This window comes from Mercenaria mercenaria, chromosome 11, assembly GCF_021730395.1.
Source record: "Mercenaria mercenaria strain notata chromosome 11, MADL_Memer_1, whole genome shotgun sequence".
Lineage (NCBI taxonomy): Eukaryota > Metazoa > Mollusca > Bivalvia > Venerida > Veneridae > Mercenaria > Mercenaria mercenaria.
In genome coordinates this window covers 8,376,982-8,398,276 of record NC_069371.1, presented here as the reverse complement: position 1 = coordinate 8,398,276, position 21,295 = coordinate 8,376,982, and the positions used below count along the sequence as shown (strand labels likewise).

Here is a 21,295-nt window from a genome sequence, read left to right as displayed (position 1 = left end):
TTACAAAAAAGCAAGGTGATCCAAATAACCCCAAACCAGGTCAAAACTTCTCCCGTAAAAAGCTCTTCTCAACCATCAAAAATGCTAAACAGGACACCCAAGGCATTGCCCCACTATCAGAAAATGATAACCTATCACAGATACAGGACCAGGCAAATGTTCTCAACCGCCATTCCAGTCCGCTTCACTCAATGAATCCCTTAAAACTAAGTCAGCTATGCTTAATGAAAACTAAACATCTGTTTAGCAATGCCCCAAAGCCTCAGTACCCCAAAATGCCTGAAATTTCCATCAGTGTAAATGGTGTCCAAAAGCTTTGTCCACATTACAGAGTGACAAAGCTTGCGGTCCCGATAACTTAAAAACCGTAGTCCTGAAAATCTAAGTGTACAAATTGCCCCCCTGTCACCAAACTTTCCAAAATCTCTAGAAACAGCACTAATCCCCTCCGACTGGTCCAAGGCAAATGTCACTCCTCTCTTTAAGAAAGGTGACAAAAGCAACCCTGCTAACTATAGACCCATTTCCCTGACATGTGTTCTTTGCAAAGTTATGGAGCACATTGTCGCATCAAACATCACTAAACATTCCAGGTCAACAACATACTTTATCACCTTCAACATGGCTTCAGGTCAAAACGGTCCATGCGAAACCAACTATTAGACTTGTCGAGGACCTATCCAGGAATTTAATTCAAGTCACCAAACAGACTTAATACTCCTCAACTTCTCAAAGGCGTTTGATAAGGTTAATCACCTAAAGTTACTATATAAGCTGCACCAACATTGCATCCAGGACTGTACACTAGAGTGGGTCAGATCATTTCTCATCGGTCGCCGTCAGTCCGTCTTAGTCAATGGTGATAAGTCGGATGAGGTCCCGGTCATTAATATTGTTTCACAGGTCCGGTTATTTGCTGATGATACTGCTGTTTATATCACAGTCAACAATGTTACACAACAACATACCCTGCAAGAGGACTTAACCAGGTTACAAAAATGGGAACACACATGGGACATGGAATTCAACCCATCCAAATGTACAGTGATTAATATTTCCAAGTCTAAACACCCTTACAAATCCACTTACACACTACATGGGCAGACACTAGCAACCGTGAGTGATGCAAAATACCTTGGTGTTAGCATCACTTCAGATCTAAACTGGAACAAACACATAAACCAGGTCACTTCAACAGCTGGTCAAACACTAAACTTCATTAAGCGCAATATTCCCTCCAAACAGCAAAATATTAGGGAATTTGCCTACAAAACCCTTGTTAGACCACAACTAGAGTACTGCAGCTCAGTGTGGAGTCCACATACACAGCTCAACATACATAAAATCGAGATGGTCCAACGCAGGGCCGCTCGATGGGTCACCAGTGACTATTCAAATTACAGCAGTGTCACACACATGTTAAAGCAGTTGGGGTGGCGTTCCCTTGCAAACAGAAGAAATGATGCCAGGCTACTGATGTTTTACAAGATTGTCCATGGACTGGTTGCAGTGCCAATGCCATCTTATATTTTACGTCCTACCCGGCTCACTAGACACATGCATTCCCTATCTTTCCGGCAAATTCAAACACCCTGTAATTATTACAAGTTCTCTTTCTACCCGGCTACCATCATTCTCTGGAATTCTTTGCCGGCTGACATTGCTCAAGCACCTACCCTGGACCAGTTTAGGCAAGGGGTAACCAAACTGGGCAAGGACTTCTGAGTGACCAGGCTGTTTTTAATCCTTTTACTGTACATTTCGTCTTTTTATTAGCACTATCAGCTTTGTCTCAAATTCTCACAAATACTTTATGTATTACTTTATTTCTCCCGTACATTCCTGCTTTTAAACTCTTATGCACTGACACGCACCTGCATAAAATACTCGCAAGGGTGTCATGCAGTATTTATAGATAGATATATCCCAGACTCGCCAGTTTCGACGCACATAACAAGAAACATGGCCGCGCTTTTTCATTCAGTACCATACATCAGTGACTCTGTTAGATAATGCATATACACTAACCTTTTATGCATTGAATCATACCAATTACATCTTATTCTAAACAACTGACTGCCACAAATCAAAAGGTAAACAACTATGCAATGTGCTACACGATAACTGTCATGGTAGTTAACGGCAGTTGAAATAATCTGACGTATACAGTTTGTTTTATATTGTGACGGTCAAACTGTAAAGGTTAGAAATTAAAAAGCAGCCACTCAGCGACAGTAAGCTTGTCTAACTGTCATGGATGCTGCAATAAAACTTGACACAAAAGCAGATGCAAGTAGATAATCAATATTAAGGCCAAATGATATAAATAAATCTGAAAACATTTAAACATTCATGAACGTAAGGGGCTAAGAACAAATATAATCACTCTACTTTTTAATACACACTGTGATGTTTTTTCTTTCATTTGTTTTGAATGCAGTGTTAACAGAGGAATTTGGCACATTTTGTTTTATACAAAACTTTAAATGAACCCAGTGTTTGCAGCCTACTTGACAAGAGAAAAATGAAGTGTGTATAGTAATGATCGCATTGATATATAATGCGTACACCTTCCAAAACAGTGCATAAAATAGTGCGACTACATATGTCACATGGCAGTGATATGACCTTGATAGCACCAAAGTCAGCCGAAGACGTACAACAAAATTTCCAGTAACTGTTATAATCTAAGCTTCCACAGGGACGTTTTTAAAATGGATGAAAATTTGCATTAGCAGAAACATTAAAAATCATGTATAGGGTAAATGTAAGTTGATAAATATTTTCAAATCCTGAACTTTCCAACTTTTTATGCCCCCGATGGAGGCATATTAGTTTTCAACTGTCCGTCCGTCCGTTCGTTCGTTAGTTAGTTAGTTCGTTCGTTCGTTCGTTCGTTCGTCACAACGTTAACTTTTTGCATGAAGGCACTTTACTCGCGAACCACTGCACCCAGGACCTTCAAACTTCACTTGCTGATAGTACTTATTGAGTACACCACCCCTACTGACCTTGGGGTCACCAGGTCAAAGGTCAAGGTCACAGGGGCCAACGTTAACTTTTTGCATGAAGGCACTTTACTCGCGAACCACTGCACCCAGGACCTTCAAACTTCACATGCTGATAGTACTTATTGAGTACACCACCCTTACTGACTTTGGGGTCACCAGGTCAAAGGTCAAGGTCACAGGGGCCAACGTTAACTTTTTGCATGAAGGCACTTTACTCGCGAACCACTGCACCCAGGACCTTCAAACTTCACATGCTGATAGTACTTATTGAGGACACCACCCCCACTGACTTTGGGGTCACCAGGTCAAAGGTCAAGGTCATAGGGACCAACGTTAACTTTTTGCGTGAAGGCACTTTACTCTCGAACCACTTCACCAAGGACCTTCAATCTTCACATGCTGATAGTACTTATTAAGTACACCACCCCTACTGACTTTGGGGTCACCAGGTCAAAGGTCACCAGGTCAAAGGTCAAGGTGCTGCAGGGGCATTTGTCACCATTAGTGACAGCTCTTGTTTATCGGTAAAATTAACCATGATGTTTTCTGTCATTACACCGAGTAACTACGTCATCAGAAACTCCAAGTTAATTGAGAACGAGGTCAAAACAAAAATGGCGTCGAAATAAGTGTGTGTAAAATTATGTGGTGCGACGATAATATCGTGTACATTATTTCGACGCAGCAATGTTTTGACGCCATATTCTTTGTTTTGATCTCGTATTCAAATATCGGGAATTTCTGTTTCGTCATTGCATTTGAATATGTCAGTGCGCGATCAGCACCTGTCAATCATGCTAAAATAAAGCCCAGTGCTGATTGTAAGCTTAATTTTGTTGCGTTTGTGTAAGAATGTTAAAAATACATGTGATTCTCTTATTGCCATTTCTTTGACTTTTTCAAGCATAAGCATATTTGCAATTTAGTCCGATTATTTTTGTATAATTCTGCGGCTGGTTCCCGCTGTTCCATTTTTATCGGGTCACAGTGCATCCAAGCGACAAGGTCATGATTGTGATTAGAAATCCACAGTTAAGCAAGGTGTACTCATTACAGTAAATTATTGACGTTTTGAAGCACGTGACAAAAACCGTCTCTTAGATTTAACACAATTAACAAAACCAAAAACAGTTATATTTCAATTTATTATTGACACGCATTGTATAAATTAAGCAAGTATACTGCAAAACTCTTTAAATTCAAAAGAAATTCAATCTTGGTTAAATGAATTAGGATTAAAGATAATCAAATTTTTATTTTTGCTTACGGAAATATAAAATTTTTTATCTCCTAAACAACTTTTCATTCTCTGTATATGTCATATATATATATACATTGATATTTACCGAAATATCTCTACTTAAGTGCATTGAGGAAAGCTTTAACGACCCGCTTTTTCACAATTTTCGATGTACTGGTAACACGAGGATTGAAAATAAACAAACCAGTTAAGTGCGTAGTTTAATTGTACTCTTGTTTCGGCCATATTTGTTTACCTGCATATGTCAAGAAGCTGTTATAGAAAACATTGACAGAAAGTTAATAGTACTTATAAATATACCAGAATGATGAAAGATGCATGAAATATAAGAAAACAAATGTAAAATTTCAGTAAATTTTATGAAATGTTTTAATGGCTGCATTCATAGGTGTGTTGTTACTGTGTACTCTAGGATATAAAAGGAATTGTCTAGACAGCCCAGACCAGTACGCGGACGCTACCAGTACGCGGACACTTACATGTTGTGCGAAGTCCACGCGTTTTACCCTATCTTGTATGACAATAATGTCAATAACATTTGCTATGTATATACTACTGTTCGCAGATCAAATTGCCCTTTCGCTTTTTCTTTAATCTATAGACTTGTACCTTTACGTGACAAAAGCAGCGATGCTGAAGCTATTTTTGGATCTCGTCTATAGAGGTAACTCCGCCTTTCCGATACGAGTAAAAAAAATACTGAATGAACTTGTTTACATATGCTGCATGACCAAGAAATGATGATTTAAATACTGTTGGAACGGGTGTTTAACTGGATTGTAACAGATGTACTAGATCTAATCTTCATTTAAAATTTAAATGAATCTTGCCACAATGCACACTACATTAATTTTAGGTAGCGTGGATGTGAAAAAAGACACCCTCTTTCACATTACAGACCTTTTTCTGACTAAATTTCAGTACCTTTTACTGCAGACTTTTCTTTTAAATAATGTACCTCGTGTTTAATTTTCATGATAATTATAAAACGTGACTGACTCGAGTTGTTGGATTCGCTCATCGTTGATCGAAGGGCATCAATGCGATTCCCGGAACCGACCATGCTTCTTTAATTGAAAAAAGTTGGCAATTTCTTATAGAGTATGTGAGTCTTTGTCTAACTAATTTGACGCGATCCTAAGAAACAGTTACGAGTAGTTTTCTCCACTCGAAAGAAATCGCTAGATTTGGGTTTAAATGTTAATATTGTTGCGAATATAAGATAAATTCAAATAAAACTTACATGTATCAAAAGGCAGTATCAAAAGATAGTCAAGGTAGTCCAAATAATTTTACTCAAGTGTTGCATGAATATTGTTATATTTTTTGACTGGTTGATATCCCCTTTAGGTAGACAACGTAATATATCAAAATGTAAAATCGGTCTACCCGAGGTTTCTCATTATTTAGACTAATCAAAAGTGGGATTCAATTCCTCATTAATTTATGTAAAAGTTAACATAATTCCCCTTAACACAATTAACGTTACATATAATGTGCAAGCGATAAAACCAATAACTTTACATGACGGTGTACTGTCGTTTATCCTCAATTATTTTGGTCCTTTTCAGAGTGACCGTCACATATATACAACAAACTAAACGTCGAATTATTTTGGCCTATGCGAGTCTATAACTGGTTTTTTCCATGAACGAAGACAAGGCTTATCAACTGCCTGTATGTAAATAACTGAACTAGTGTTTAACCACTTAAAATAAATAGTAGATAAATTCACATACAAGAAGAAGCTAAACCCCACCATAAAATAAAATAAAAAACTAAATCTATAATCATGGAGTTAGATATGCGATAGTTAAGCTACGGAAGACTCTGCAGAAGTTTGAATATCAATTAAATAAATCAGTTTTTATGGATATGACAATTAGATCTACAAGTGTTGCGTAACTGGAAGGTTCAATGATATTTTTCTATAAAACATATACCTTGCGTGGATGGAAATTTCGTTGATAATAATTGTCATAACAAACAAAAAACGTTGTTTTCATTTGAAGGTAGTTGAAATATTCAATATTCTACTTTTAAAACAAATATCCATTATCACCTTATTGCACTTTACAATGTATGCAAGTACGGCGATACTTCAAAGATAGAGTCAGAGCGCGCGCTTTGTGTGACGTAAAGATAAAGAAAAAGAGTTTCACGACAAGGTGAATGAATTATTGCGGATGAGGCGGGGTTTACCTGTCAGGATTACTCCAAAAATAGCTTCAGCTTTTACAGTTTTTGTGACGTAAATGTGCAACTCTATCGATTTGAAAAATGTTGAAGGGACAATTTGATCTGCAAACAGTAGTATACATTCTTCCGGTAATGTACATGTATAATAACACATCTGGACTAACCGGATAAAACTGTATTAAGCAGACAAAAAAATTAAATCTCCACCAAAAACAAATTTGTTTGCCAATACATTGAGGTAAATTTATTATTAATACCTACATCAATTGACAATTTTATGAACTTGTTTCCTGTTTAATTCTGGAAATAAGTTGCCAGAGACTTATTTAGAAAAGTAATTGTTTAATTTGACTCATCTTTTTGGGGTTTTATCGGCTGCCGGCTTACTGGTAAAAATGTGCGAATAATTTTGGTCGTGACGGTAGCACGTGCGAAGCAAAGCAGCACATGCCATTACGTTGTTTACATGTGCATCTTCCCTTAAAATTTTCAACAAGGGCCCATCTGAACTTTCAACAAGACCAGATGATCTAAACTGTGGCAGAATTTTCATGGGTTAGTAAAATAGGGTGAAATGTGTCTGCATACTGGTCCGGTCTGTCTAGCCGTCCAGTAACTGGACGCCTATGGCTAGCATTTCCCCTGGGGATTTACTAGCCATCCGGTAATCGATTTCTTGATAAATAAGGAGTGTTTTCATGGGTGTGGAATTCCTATGTCCAACTTGTGCGACTCGGGTTTTGCTGGCGGACAAACTTTCGCATTTTTTCATTCCATTTGTCTGCGGACAAGCACACAGTTTTAGTAAAATTTGAGCAAAAGGCAAGAATAATTTATTAATGCTGTTGCTTGAAGTTTATGGTGGTGATAAAATAATCTTATCTACGAAATCCATGTTTTACCCACCGAGGGCCTCTCGAATGCTGCAGGTTTGGAAAAACCATACACTTGCTTCTAAATTTAGCATCTTTATTCGCTTTCTGATTTGCTCTTGGTCTCTCACCTGATTTTGCACACAGTAGCTCTGCGAATAGAAACCGGAAACGTAAACAATTCTCGCAAACTTTTGGACAAATTCTTTGTTAGAACTTTGGTCGCCGGCAAAAACTTCGGTCAATAGTCCGGTCAAAACAAAAATCAAAAGCACAGGGAGATCACGAGTACGATTTAAAACTAGATCATTTTAAGAGTCTTGATTTTCTAAATTCAGCTGGCTTCGCACGGGCAATGTTTTGGCATGGCATTGTTGTTCTACTGAATCTGTTTAAGGTTGTCCAGCCTCGAAGATGCGACTTCAGCCTTGTTTACAGGCAAAAGTGTTGATAGCGCTTTTTTTTGGTCACAGTTACAGTAATACACTGTATTATGTTTACTTTTGTTTCTACCTTTAGATCTTAAAAACACTTGCCCGAAATAAAGTATTATTGGCACTTTAATGCAGGTTGAAAATCCGGACAAGTGAATTTTGACTGCAGGCAAGTGGATATTTATGTCTCACATGTCCGTGGACAAGTGAAAAATATTGGGATTTCCACACCCCTGGTTTTAGTATAAATTTACCTGTTATTTATCAAGATATCTCTATCAGACAGCTAGTCAAAATAATTACAAGGTCAGATTGTTTTATATTTGTGACGGGCAACTTCGAAGGACCAAAATGATGCAGGAAAAATCACAGTACAGTCATGTAAAGTTATTGGTTTTATCACTTCGCATATTACCGTGTAGATTCTGTAAGCGTCAATTGTGTACAATACATACATGGGTTTAAATCACCAGAAAAATCATGATTTTGGAATTATGTCTCCCACCACACAGTGGTATGGGAGACATATTGATTTACTCCTGTTTGTTGGTGTGTCTGTCTGTGTGTCTGTCACAAATATTGACTGCACTCTTTAAGTTGAACATTTCTCATCCGATCTTCACCAAACTTGAACAAAATGTGTTTGACCATAAGTCCTTGGCCTTGTTCGATAATGAGCCAAATTGCCCTAGGCACTTCGGAATTATGGCCCTTGAATTACCGAAAATTGGCCTTTTTACTCTTGTCCGCGCTCTAAGTTGAACATTTCTCATCCGATCTTCACCAAACTTGAACAAAATGTGTTTGACCATAAGTCCTCAGCCAAGTTAGATGACTAGCCAAATCGGCTTAGGCACTTTTGAATTATGGTCCTTGAATTACCGAAAATCGGCCGTTTTACTCCTGTCCGTGCTCTAAGACAAACATTTCTCATCCAATCTTCACCAAACTTGAACAAAATGTGTTTGACCATAAGTCCTCAGCCAAGTTTGATAACTAGTGAAATCTGCCCAGTCACTTTGGAATTATGGCCCTTGAATTATTGAAAATCGGCTTTTTATACGCCGGAAGGGACGTATTATGTTATACCCCCAGTGTCCATCCGTCTGTCGGCAATTATGTGTCCGCTCTGTAACTCTTGAACCCCTTGAAGGATTTCAAAGAAACTTGACACAAATGTTCACCACACCGAGACGACTTGCAGAGCACATGTTTTGGATGTCTCGCTTCAAGGTCAAGGTGACACTAGGGGTCAAAGATCATATCAGTTTGTTTTGTGTCCGCTCTGTAACTCTTGAACTGCTTGAAGGATTTCAAAGAAACTTGGCATAAATGTTCACCACACTGAGACGACGTGCAGAGCGCATGTTTCGGGTGACTTGCTTCAAGGTCAAGGTCACACTTAGGGGTCAAAGGTCATATATGACTTTGCTTTGTGTATATTGCTCTGCATAGCAGTGCTTTTGTTGTTATTTGGCAGATCCCTTTTTAGCTCGACTATTCAAAGAATAGGGGAGCTATCCTACTCGCCCCGGCGTCGGCGTGAGTGTGAGCATCACACAAATGTTCAAGTTTGCGTACCACCCCAAATATTTTCAAAGTCCATTGAGATATTGCTTTCATATTTTGCATTCTTGTTTACCATCATGACCCCAGTCTGTAAAAAGGAGGAGGCAACTCTATCAAGCATTTTGACTGAATTATGGCCCCTTTTCGACTTAGAATGAATGTTAAAGTTTGCGTACCACCCCAAATATTTTGAAAGTTCATTGAGATATTGCTTTCATATTTTGCATACTTTTTTACCAACATGACCCCAGTCTGTGAAAAGGAGGAGGCAACTCTATCAAGCATTTTGACTGAATTATGGCCCCTTTTCGACTTGCTTATAATACAATATGTTTATTGTAAAGTTAAAAGTTTTACTCATTGCTTATATTATACTATCAAGCATTGACAATAGTCGAGCACGCTGTCCACTGATAGCTCTTGTTTGTTCACTTAAAAAAATTTTTTTTTGAATTACTTCTCTTTTATGTTACTATAAATAGCTTATTTTGAAACTTTTATTATTGGCCGTAGGGAAAAACCGAGACTACTTTTGTGTGGTACAACATGGATGGTACCTCCAATTTTTAGGTGTATTTTGACATACCTGTATCTGGTAAGGATTTTTTTGTGGACTTTGAATTTCTACCCTTTGTTGTTCCTGTCTTTGGGTTTCAACAGTCAAGTTCTTTAAATTTTGCTCCCATCCTATGATGCAACCCTTCGAGCGTATATTGCCCCGCTTGGCGGAGCTCTTGTTTTACTCTTGTCCGCGCTCTTAAGTCGAATAGTTCTCATTTAATCTTCACCAAACTTTAACAAAATGTGTTTGCCAATAAGTCCTCGGCCAAGTTTGATTACTAGCCAAATCGCCTAAGGCACTTCAGAATAATGGCCCTTGAATTACCGAAAATCGGCCTTTTTACTCTTGTCTGCTCTCTAAGTAGATCAGTTCTCATCCGATCTTTACCAAACTTGAACCAAATGTTTTTGACCATAACTCCTCAGACAGATTCATTAACTAGCCAACTCGCTCGAGGCACTTCAGAATTATGGCCCCGGAATTACCCAAAATCAGCCTTTTTAGCTCATCTGATTTTTTGAAAAAAAATGATGAGTTATTGTCATCACTTGAGCGGTTGTCGGCGTCGGCGTCTGCGTCGGCGTTGCCTGGTTAAGTTTTATGTTTAGGTCAGCTTTTCTCCTAAACTATCAAAGCTATTGCTTTGAAACTTGGAATACTTGTTCATCATCATAAGCTGACCCTGTATAGCAAGAAACATAACTCCATCTTGCTTTTTGCAAGATTTATGGCCCCTTTTGTACTTAGAAAATATCAGATTTCTTGGTTAAGTTTTATGTTTAGGTCAACTTTTCTCCTAAACTATCAAAGCTATTGCTTTGAAACTTGGAATACTTGTTCACCATCATAAGCAGACCCTGTACATCAAGAAACATAACTCCATCTTGCTTTTTGCAAGATTTATTGCCCCTTTTGGACTTAGAAAATCAATTTTCTTGGTTAAGTTTTATGTTTAGGTCAGCTTTTATCCTAAACTATCAAAGCTATTGCTTTAAAACTTGCAACACTTGTTCACCATCATAAGTTGACCCTGTATAGCAAGAAACATAACTCTGTCCTGCTTTTTGCAAGATTTATGGCCCCTTTTGGACTTAGAAAATATCAGATTTCTTGGTTAAGTTTTATGTTTAGGTCAACTTTTTCTCTTAAACTATCAAAGCTATTGCTTTGAAACTTGCAACACTTGTTCACCATCATAAGCTGACCCTGTACAGCAAGCAACATAACTCCATCCTGCTTTTTGCAATAATTATTTCCCCTTTTGGACTTAGAAAATCATTTTCTTGGTTGAGTATTATGTTTAAGTCAACTTTTCTCATAAACTATCGAAGCTATTGCTTTAAAACTTGCAACAGTTTTTCACCATCATAAGTGGACACTGTACATCAAGAAACATAACTCTATCCTGCTTTTTGCAAGAATGATGGCCCTTTTTAGACTTAGAAAATCATGGGTAGGACAATATTTCTATTACACAAAAAAAATCAGATGAGCGTCAGCACCCGCAAGGCGGTGCTCTTGTTACTCTTTAGAAGTGTATTTGTAGTGAGTAAACAGTATAAAGACTGACTTACTATTTAGATGATTGGGCAGTTGTTGGAGACGTGCGCTTTCCTCATAAACAGCTCTAGTTATTTGATAATATTTACATAAATCAATGAGGAATTGAATCCCGTTTTGATACATGTAAGTTCAGGCTTTTTTTCATCAATTTGGGAATGCCTCCGACACCGGTGGAATTGGGAAAATAATCTCAGAAATTGTCTTAATTGGGACAATTTGCAAATTACCAAAAATCTACATAAATGTGTTTTTGTTTGAAATATTAATGAATTGCAATTCAGTAATTGTTCAACAGTATTACAATTTACCTAAATATATATAAGAAATAGATAAAGCGAAGAACTAACTCCAGAAATATACTTTTTACTTCAAAACTAACATGTTTCGTCCATTGGACTTCATCAGAGTATAATAACAAAATAGTATGACGTCACAGGAAAGTACGACGTCAATGACGACGTCAAAAGACGTTACCCATTTTGGCGTAGTATTCACATATAGTATAGGATCAAAAATAGATACTTATTCCCTGCAAAAATTGCAAAGCAAAAATGATATTAATACAGGCAAGGAAAACTAACTTATATGCAAAAATACATTAGGAAGAATCTGTGTGAAAAAATGAAAGACTAAAATAATATTTTAGCATTCATGCCATGAGGCCAGGCTGTATTCAATGTATGAATCCAACGAGTCTCTTTCAAGAGCCTAAACCAGTCATTTTTTACCAAGTCGATTGCCATGAAAGAAAAATCACTAACAGAGTGATTTTCAGAATTGAAATGTTCAGATACATTTGTAGGAACTAGTATCAGGAAAATGTCTGATATCAGATTTATGGCTGTTCATTCTTTGAGAACATTTCTGATGTGTTTGTCCCACATATTGTAACTTACACTTTTTGCATGTGATTAAATAGATAACATTTTCAGACATGCAGTTAAGATTTTGTTTAACATCGTAAGTTTTTAAAGTTTGAGAGCTTGTAAACTGTACAGATTCAGTGATATTAGCGCAATGAGAACACCGTGTTCTATTACATTTAAGAACACCACCATTTACATCCGAAGACATCAGGCTACTGTGAACCAAGATATCACTAAGATTTGTAGGTCGCTTGTAAGCAATAATTGGTTTGCATTTAACCAGGTTGCGTACACTGCTTTTCTCAGATAGTTCAAAAAGCCCCCAATATTTATTAAGGATCTGACCAATGTTTGGTAGGGATGGGTTGTATATGCAAACAAAGGGGATAATATCATCTGTGTTCTGCCTGTGATTGGTCATGGCTTCTTCGGTTGACAATGCTGATGCTTTATCTAAAGCATCATCAAGGATATGACTTGGATAATTACGATTTTGGAAATACGTTCGCAATTTCTCCAATTCATTTGTGAACAAACCATCATTAGAAGTGAGACGCCTGTATCGCTTAGCTTGGCTATACGGGATCCCTTTCTTGCATGAAAGAGGGTGACAGGATGAAAATTCAATGTATTGATGTGTATTGGTTGCTTTTTCATGAACAGAAAAATCAAAATTACCATCTCCTATTCTACCAGTATTAACATCAAGAAATGTAGCTGTATCTCTTGAATAACTGTGGGTGAATTTTATATTGGGATGGACATTGTTTAAACTGTCAATAAATTTAAGTAGGTCTGCTTCACTGTGTTCCCATATAAAAAAAATGTCATCGAGGAAACGTAACCAAAGCGATGGCTTAACAGTAGTATTAGCTAGGAAATCGCTTTCCAGTTTACCCATAACAAGTGAAGCATAAGTAGGAGCCATACGTGTACCCATAGCAGTACCTAAAATTTGAACATAATTTTCATTATTGAACTGAAAATGGTTTTTAGTCAAGACTAGTTCAATAAGCTGGCAAATATCATTGACTGACTGATGTGACAAGTATGAATGAGCTTTGTCCAAATATTCCCGGCAAGCCTCTATCCCGTCATCATGCGGAATATTAGTGTATAAGGATGAAACATCCATAGTAACCAAAAATGCATTAGGGGAGATATTAGGCATAGACCCTAGCTTTTTAATGAAGTCAGTAGAGTCTTTAACATATGAGGGCAGGGCTTCCATGTGTGGCTTCAAGATATTATCAATGTATTCAGATATGCCTTCAGTAACAGAGTTATACCCAGATACAATTGGCCGTCCCGGGTAACCAAGTGGTAGTTCTGAGTTAATATCTTTATGAATTTTGGGCAAGATGTAAAACTGTGGCGTTCTGGCATCACTAGGTACAACTAAAGTATCATTAGAATCACCATTAACATTCCTACAAATAACATCTAAAACATCAGTAACATCTTTTGAAAACTGTTCAACAGGGTTATGATCAAGTTTTTTGTAGTAAGCAGTATTATTCAGCTGTCTGTTGACTTCAGCAATATAATCAGTTCTGTTCATTACCACAATAACCGAGCCTTTGTCAGATTTCTTAAGGATTATACTATCATCATTTCGAAGATTTTTCAGGGCAGAAAGTTCATCAGTAGATAGGTTAGGTCGGAACCTGTACTTACTGTTCTTTTGAAGAAGTTCATGCGTTATAGCATCAATGTAAAAATCAAGTGTAGAGTCTCTTCCAGAAGGTGGAGTAAATATTGAATGTTTTTTCTTATATTTCTGTTTATTTTTCCCACCTTCAGCACTATCACAATCGTTTTCGCCATCAGAATCCTTTTCCGGCATGTAAAAATATTCTTTCAACCGTAAACGTCTCGTGAACTCAAATATCTCTTGTTTTAACTGTATCTCATTATGGTGCTTAGGTTTAAGACAAAATTTTAGTCCCTTACCTAAAAGTCTGTACTCACAGTTTGTAAGTTCCCTTGAAGAAAGATTTTTCACTGTCTCCTTGCCCCTTTGTATTTCTTTCTGTATTTTCTTTTGTTGTTGCCATTTTCTCCTACTTTGAATTCGGATGAATCTCCTATTCCTTTTATTTCTCCCAGACACTTGATGAGGTGATCTATTGACTCCTTGAGGCAGCTCTGTGAATCCCGAGGTTTGATTCTCGGAGACTGATTCTCGTCTCTCTTCTGTTGTTTTTTTCCCCCATTTTGTGACATTCGCGTAGGTCATATTCTGTGTGTTGCCTGGGGGCATCCCGTTTTTTGACTGATTTAAGTTAGGGCGAGAAGAAATTGGATTTTTTTCTGCGTTTTCTTGATTTTTTCCAGATGATGTTTTTTGTTGTGTGGCAGCAGTAGTTTTCTCTGGATCATCTCGTCTCTTTTTCTCTCTATTTTTATTGTTGTTGTTTTTCTTTTTGTTGTATACAAATTAGAAAAACTATCTAAAAACAGCAAAAACCCTGAAAGGTATTTTTATATAATCATTTGGGAATTTTGAATTCAACTTTGGGAAAAAAACATACTTTTTTGAATTGGGATTACCTCCTTTTACCGGAGGTAGATTTATAGGGGAAAAAAGCCCTGAAGTTTCATTTGAATTTATCTCATATTCGCAACAAAATCAGAGTTTAAACCGAAATCGGCAGCGATGACAGTTTCATCGGAGATTTCCTCCATTAATTTGGTCTTTTGAGTGTTTGGAGATATTGCCCACAAAAAAAATAACTCAATATTTCCTAGGATCACGTCAAATTAGTTAGACTTCTAGGTGAAGTTCGATCATTAGGTCAACTGCATTCTAAAAGGGGAAATTTTTTTTTATATATATCTTTATATAATTATGTTTAAGCATTAGTCCCATTTTAATTTTCTGAAACTGTGATGTACATGTTAGTTATTATATGTGAATAAGTAGACAATTATACTGCAAATAAAATTTCATAATTTGTTTAGTGAAATATCACATTTACATGATCCTGACTTCTATAAACAACTTTACACACAGTCAATTAGCTACTTACAGCAAATCAGCTTCAGAGATGTTCTATGATGTTTTGGTTCTCTGAGCTGAAACAAACCTAGTATTGAAACCTAACCAGAAGTTGTGCCAGAAATCAGTTACGCACTATAATTTCATCAAAACAAATGCCACAGACTCACCTTTTACTTCAATATGTTTTAATCCATTTTTCTTTTGATCTGACATAAAATAAAGAGACCTACCATAAGCCCTCTTTACACAACGGAAACAATTTGTTTACAGAGTGAAATTATTGAATGAACACCTTTTGTCAGTTCTAATCCTCAGGACCTGTCCGTGTTATATCAGTGCAATGGAAAAGTAAGCTATCAATGTTACATGTACCTGCTATAATACAGGATAACACATTAGGCCCCTAATGCATCTAACAGTCATGAAATTGTTTTCTTTGACTTTCTTATATTTTTTTTTATATTTTTCCCATACTTCTATGCTTATATATGGTAGCAGACATTGTTCTCTTTCCAGCAATAGCTTTCTCAACATATTTTACCTTGTGAAATTCTGTGGGTTTTGACTTTTCCAAAAGAATCGTCTGTTTGTTGACAGATTTCACCACAAAAAATGTCACAGTTTCCCCAGAGCATTAACTGACTTGATCATTACATAAGGTAGTTTTCTTTACAGACTGTTGAAGTTGAAGTAATTATGCATGCTTTTTTCATGCCTAAAGGTAAAAAGTGCATGGTTTGCATAAGGTACTAGGTCAATAGTCACCTAAGCCAACAGTAAAGTCTTTGCGGAGTTGTCTCCATTTTTTCCAAATACTTTACCGGAAATCTTTTTTTTCAGCTCAAGTAACTCTTTTTCAGAAAATGATATTTTGATAATTTTTTTCAGACTGTGTACTTTGATGCAGTTAACTACACATACCCCGGTATATCTAAAATAGGTAGTTCCTACTTGAAGTTTGTATTTTTAGTGCCACTGCCTGTAAAATGAACCACGCAACACCACACAAAAGTTTCTTACGGGTACCGCTGTCTGCAATATTTTGCCCATCATTGTAGTTGTCGCGTGATAAGGTACTCTTCATTTTGAAAACAAATCTAGCAGTAAAGAATCGTTATTTATGGAAATTTTTGTGAATTTAAACTAAACTTAAAAATACTTACATTTATAAGTAAATTATATTCATTAAATATAAAAAAAATTGATCCTGATATTCAAAATTAACCAAGTGCTACAAACTTTGCACGACATCATCAGTTTCTCAAAATGCAGTGCGCAGATGTTGCGGTTCGACCTGGTTAGGTAGACCGTAGAGACTTACCCTAAGCCCTCTTTACACAAGGGAAACAATCTGTTTATTTAGCGAAATTGTTGAGTGAACCTCTGGGTTTTGGAATGATTTAGTTTTTCTTGCATCTCTGTTTTTAGCTCGAAGAATAGGGGAGCTATCCTACTTGCCCCGGCGTCGGCGTGAGTGTGAGCGTCACACAAATGTTAAAGTTTGCGTACCACCCCCATATTTTGCATACTTGTTTACCATCATGACCCATGTCTGTAAAAAGGAGGAGGCAACTCTATCAAGCATTTTGACTGAATTATGGTCCCTTTTCGACTTAGAATAAATGTTAAAGTTTGCGTACAACCCAAAATATTTTCAAAGTCCATTGAGATATTGCTTTCATATTTTGCATACTTGTTAACCATCATGACCCCAGTCTGTAAAAAGGAAGAGGCAACTCTATCAAGCATTTTGACAGAATTATGGCCCCTTTTCGACTTAGAATATGCTTATAGTAATGTTAAAGTTTTACTCATTGATTATATTATACTATCAAGCACTGAGAATAGCCGAGCACGCTGTCCACTGACTATTTGCCGTAACTTTGTATGTAGGATATTCATGCTGCTGAAATTAGCTACAGTCTGTGTGTATTTGACAGAGCTTGAGCAAAACAAAAAATAAACACTTTTTAAAAGCTAAGTTTCACACTTTAAAAATGTTGATGAATATGTGCCCAGTACTTTCTGGGCTCGGGCCACTAACATATTCTACAGTATCTGCATTGGAACTCTCTACATGACATGTTTGTGCAGATTTCAGTCGTGCATCTGAAATGGATTTTCTTGACAGGATAATATTATATTCTAGCTGAACAGAAAGCATTTTGAGCTGTTATAAAAATTCATAAAAGCTGTGTGCACATGCCTAGCAATGTGTTTTCTTATTTACAAGATTGTTCAGGTGTTCTCTTTTATAGAGCCTCAAATGTTTATATCAGACATTTTTAACAAGGGTAAAACTTATAAACAACAATATTGAGAGGTTGTATCAAATGGATACCATTTCTTACCAGTCTTTTCATTGCAAGATCCTTGACCAAAGTAAAACAGTTCATATTGGCATTGCACCCAGTACTATCAACAAGCAAAACAACTTGTCTTCCTTTTACACCAAATTTATCAAAATGTTTTATGAACTTAATGCATGTGATTATGTAGACAGACTCCTCCAAATGCTTCTGGTAGCACATAGATCATAAGATACTGACTTTGGTTATGAAGATACAAAAAAGGGGGAGTTACAGTTCAGGCAACATACCTTGACATTAATTACCTAAATGAAAATGACTGTATGATGACTATATGACAATAATTTTGGAATAGTTCGTAACCTAACATTAAACATCTATTGTTTTTTTATGCCCCCGAAGGGAGGCATATAGTTTTTGAACCGTCTGTCGGTCTGTCCGCAATTTTTTGTGTCCGGTCAATAGCTCAAAGTTCAAGGTCACACTTAGACGTTAAAGGATAGTGCATTGATGTGCGTGTCCAGTCCATATCTTTGTCATCCATGGATGGATTTTTAGCCCACCATCATCAGATGGTGGGCTATTCAAATCACTCTGCGTCCGTGGTCCGTCGTCCTTCCGTCCGTCCGTCCGTCCGTCAGTCCGTCCGTCCTTCCGTCCGTTAACAATTTCTCGTTATCGCATCTCCTCAGAAACTACCTGGGGGATTTTGACCAAACTTTGTCAGAATGATGTATTGGTACCCTAGTTGTGTCCCCCTGAAAATCAGACTGGTTCAACAATTTTTTAGTAAGTTATGGCCCTTTGTTTATTTCTATAATTTACATAGATTTATATAGGGAAAAACTTTGAAAATCTTCTTGTCCAAAACCACAGAGCCTAGGGCTTTGATATTTGGTATGAAGCATCATCTAGTGGTCCTCTACCAAGATGATTCAAAATATTTCCTTGGGGTCTAATATGGTCCCACCCCGGGGGTCACATGGTTTATATAGACTTATATAGGGAAAAACTTTGAAAAACCTCTTGTTCAAACCACAGGGCCTAGGGCTTTGATATTTTGTATATGACATCATCTAGTGGTCTTCTACTAAGATTGTTCAAATTATCCCCCTAGGGTCAAATATGGCTCCGCCCCGGGGATCACATGGTTTACATAGACTTACATAGGGAAAAACGTTGAAAATCTTCTTGTCCAAACCACAAAGCCTAGGGTTTTGGCATTTGTAATGTAGCATCATCTAGTGGTTCTCTACCAAGTTTGTTCAAATTATCCCCCTAGGGTCAAATATGGCCCCGCCCTGGGGGGTCACATGGTTCATATAGACTTATATAGGGAAAAGATTTTAAAATCTTCTTGTCAATAACCTACAACATTCAAATTTGGACCACATGTATGGTTTTGAGTGGCAAGATGAACCTTGACATGAGTTGACCTTGATTTTGACCTAGTGACCTACTTTCACATTTCTGTAGCTACAGCCTTCAAATTTGGACCACTTGCATAGTTTTGTGCACTGAAAAAAACTTTGACCTTGACTTTGACCTAGTGACCTACTTTCACATTTTTGAAGGTACAGGCTTCAATTTTGGACCACATGCATAGTTTTGTGTTCTGAATTGGAATTTGACCTTGATTTTGACCTACTGACCTACTTTCACATTTCTCAAGCTACAGCCTTCAGATTTGGACCACATGCATAGTTTTGTGTACCGAAACAAACTTTGACCTTTACATTGACCTAGTGACCTACTTTCACATTTTTGAAGGTACAGGCTTCAAATTCGGAACACATGCATAGTTCTGTGTTCCGAAATAAAATTTGACCTTGATTTTGACCTTGTGACCTACTTCCACATTTTGAAGGTACAGGCTTTAAATTTGGACCACATGCATAAATTTGTGTTCTGAAGTGTTATTTGACCTTGATTTTGACCTAGTGACCTACTTTCACATTTCGTCCTTGAAATTGATCTAGTGACCTACTTTCACATTTCTCAAGCTACAGCTTTCGAATTTGGACCACATGCAAAGTGTTGTGTACGGAAATGAAATTTGACCTTGAGCTAGTCAGTAAGTCTTGAAATTTGGAACACTCAAAAATGGCACATTGGTGGGCGCCAAGATCACTCTGTGATCTCTTGTCAAATAACTTGGCATGAATGTGTACCACAGTAAGACGACATGTTGCGCGCAAGACCCAGGTCCGTAGCTCAAAGGTCAAGGTCACACTTAGACGTTAAAGGTCATTTTTCCCGATGGTGCATTGATGGGCGTGTCCGGTCCATATCTTTGTCATCCATGGATGGATTTTCAAGTAACTACGCATAAATGTGTGGTACAGTAAGACAACGTGTCATGCGCAAGACCCAGGTCTGTAGCTTAAAGGTCAAGGTCACAGATGTTAAAGGTCATATTTCATGATAGTGCATTGATGGGCATGTCCGGTCCATATCTTTGTCATTCATGCATAGATTTTAAAATTATTGGGCATGAATGTGTACCACAGTAAGATGACGTGTCGCATGCAAGACCCAGGTCCGTAGCTCAAAAGTCAAGGTCACACTTAGATGTTTAAGGTCATATTTCATGATAGTGCAATGATGGGCATGTCCGGTCCATATCTTTGTCATTCATGCATGGATTTTAAAATAACTACGCATGAATATGTGGCACAGTAAGACGACGTGTGGCACGCAAGACCCAGGTCCGTAGGTCAAAGGTCCTAAACTCTAACATCAGCCATAACTATTCATTCGAAGTGCCATCGGGGGCATGTGTCATCCTATGGAGACAGCTCTTGTTCAATGGTGAAAATATTACTGAAAATAGAAAAATGGTTCTCACTTAGTCTTTAATATGTGTGTACAATTGTACTTGTTGTCATCAAATATGATGTGTATATAGCCTTTATTAGCACATAGTTTTAAATTGTATTTGCAGTCACTCAGTTCAAGGTCATTGTTACTGAAGAAAAGGAAATGGTTTTGGCTCAGTAGCTTTGATTTAGGTAGACCTATTGCTAGATGTCAGTTGTTGAAATCCTAGTTGGCAGTGGCATTCATTGGTTATTTAAGCAGTGACAGATGGAATTCACCTATTAATCTAAGGTGTTTCCAGCTTGTGCAGTTTAGCCTAATTTTTAATTCTGCAACATTCCAATTGATATCTTGTTACAATACCCAAAATTCTCATTGATTTCTCCTAATTTTAAACAGTATTCCCTTCTTTTTCTCTATGCATTCACTGTATCTTTCTATTTTTTTCCAGCAAGTACTTTAAGCGAGAAAGTGATTAAGATTCCAGTTTATTTCTTAATACATTCACTTTTTTTGTATTTTTTTTTCTCAACAAGTGCTGGAAGTGATGAACATTCCAGTTTATTAGTCCCCTACTGGTTGAAAACCAGTTTCGGGGACTATAGGAATGCACTTTTCCGTCATTCCGTCCGTCCGTCTGTCCGTCCGTCCGTCCGTCCGTCCGCAATTTCGTGTCCGGTCCATAACTCTGCCATCCATGAAGGGATTTTAATATTACTTGGCACAAATGTTCCCCATGATGAGACGACGTGTCATGCGCAAAACCCGGACCTCTAGCTCAAAGGTCAAGGTCACAATTGGAGGTCAAAGGTCAACAGGGCTTTT

General features: G+C 37.3%; 1 protein-coding gene across 2 annotated transcripts in view; it reads left to right on the top strand.

Moving 5' to 3' along the window:
- The window catches only part of LOC123531704 (protein suppressor of hairy wing-like), a 41,064-nt gene that overhangs the window by 1,837 nt on the left and 17,932 nt on the right, over nucleotides 1–21,295 (top strand). The gene's annotated exons all lie outside the window — the stretch shown is intronic.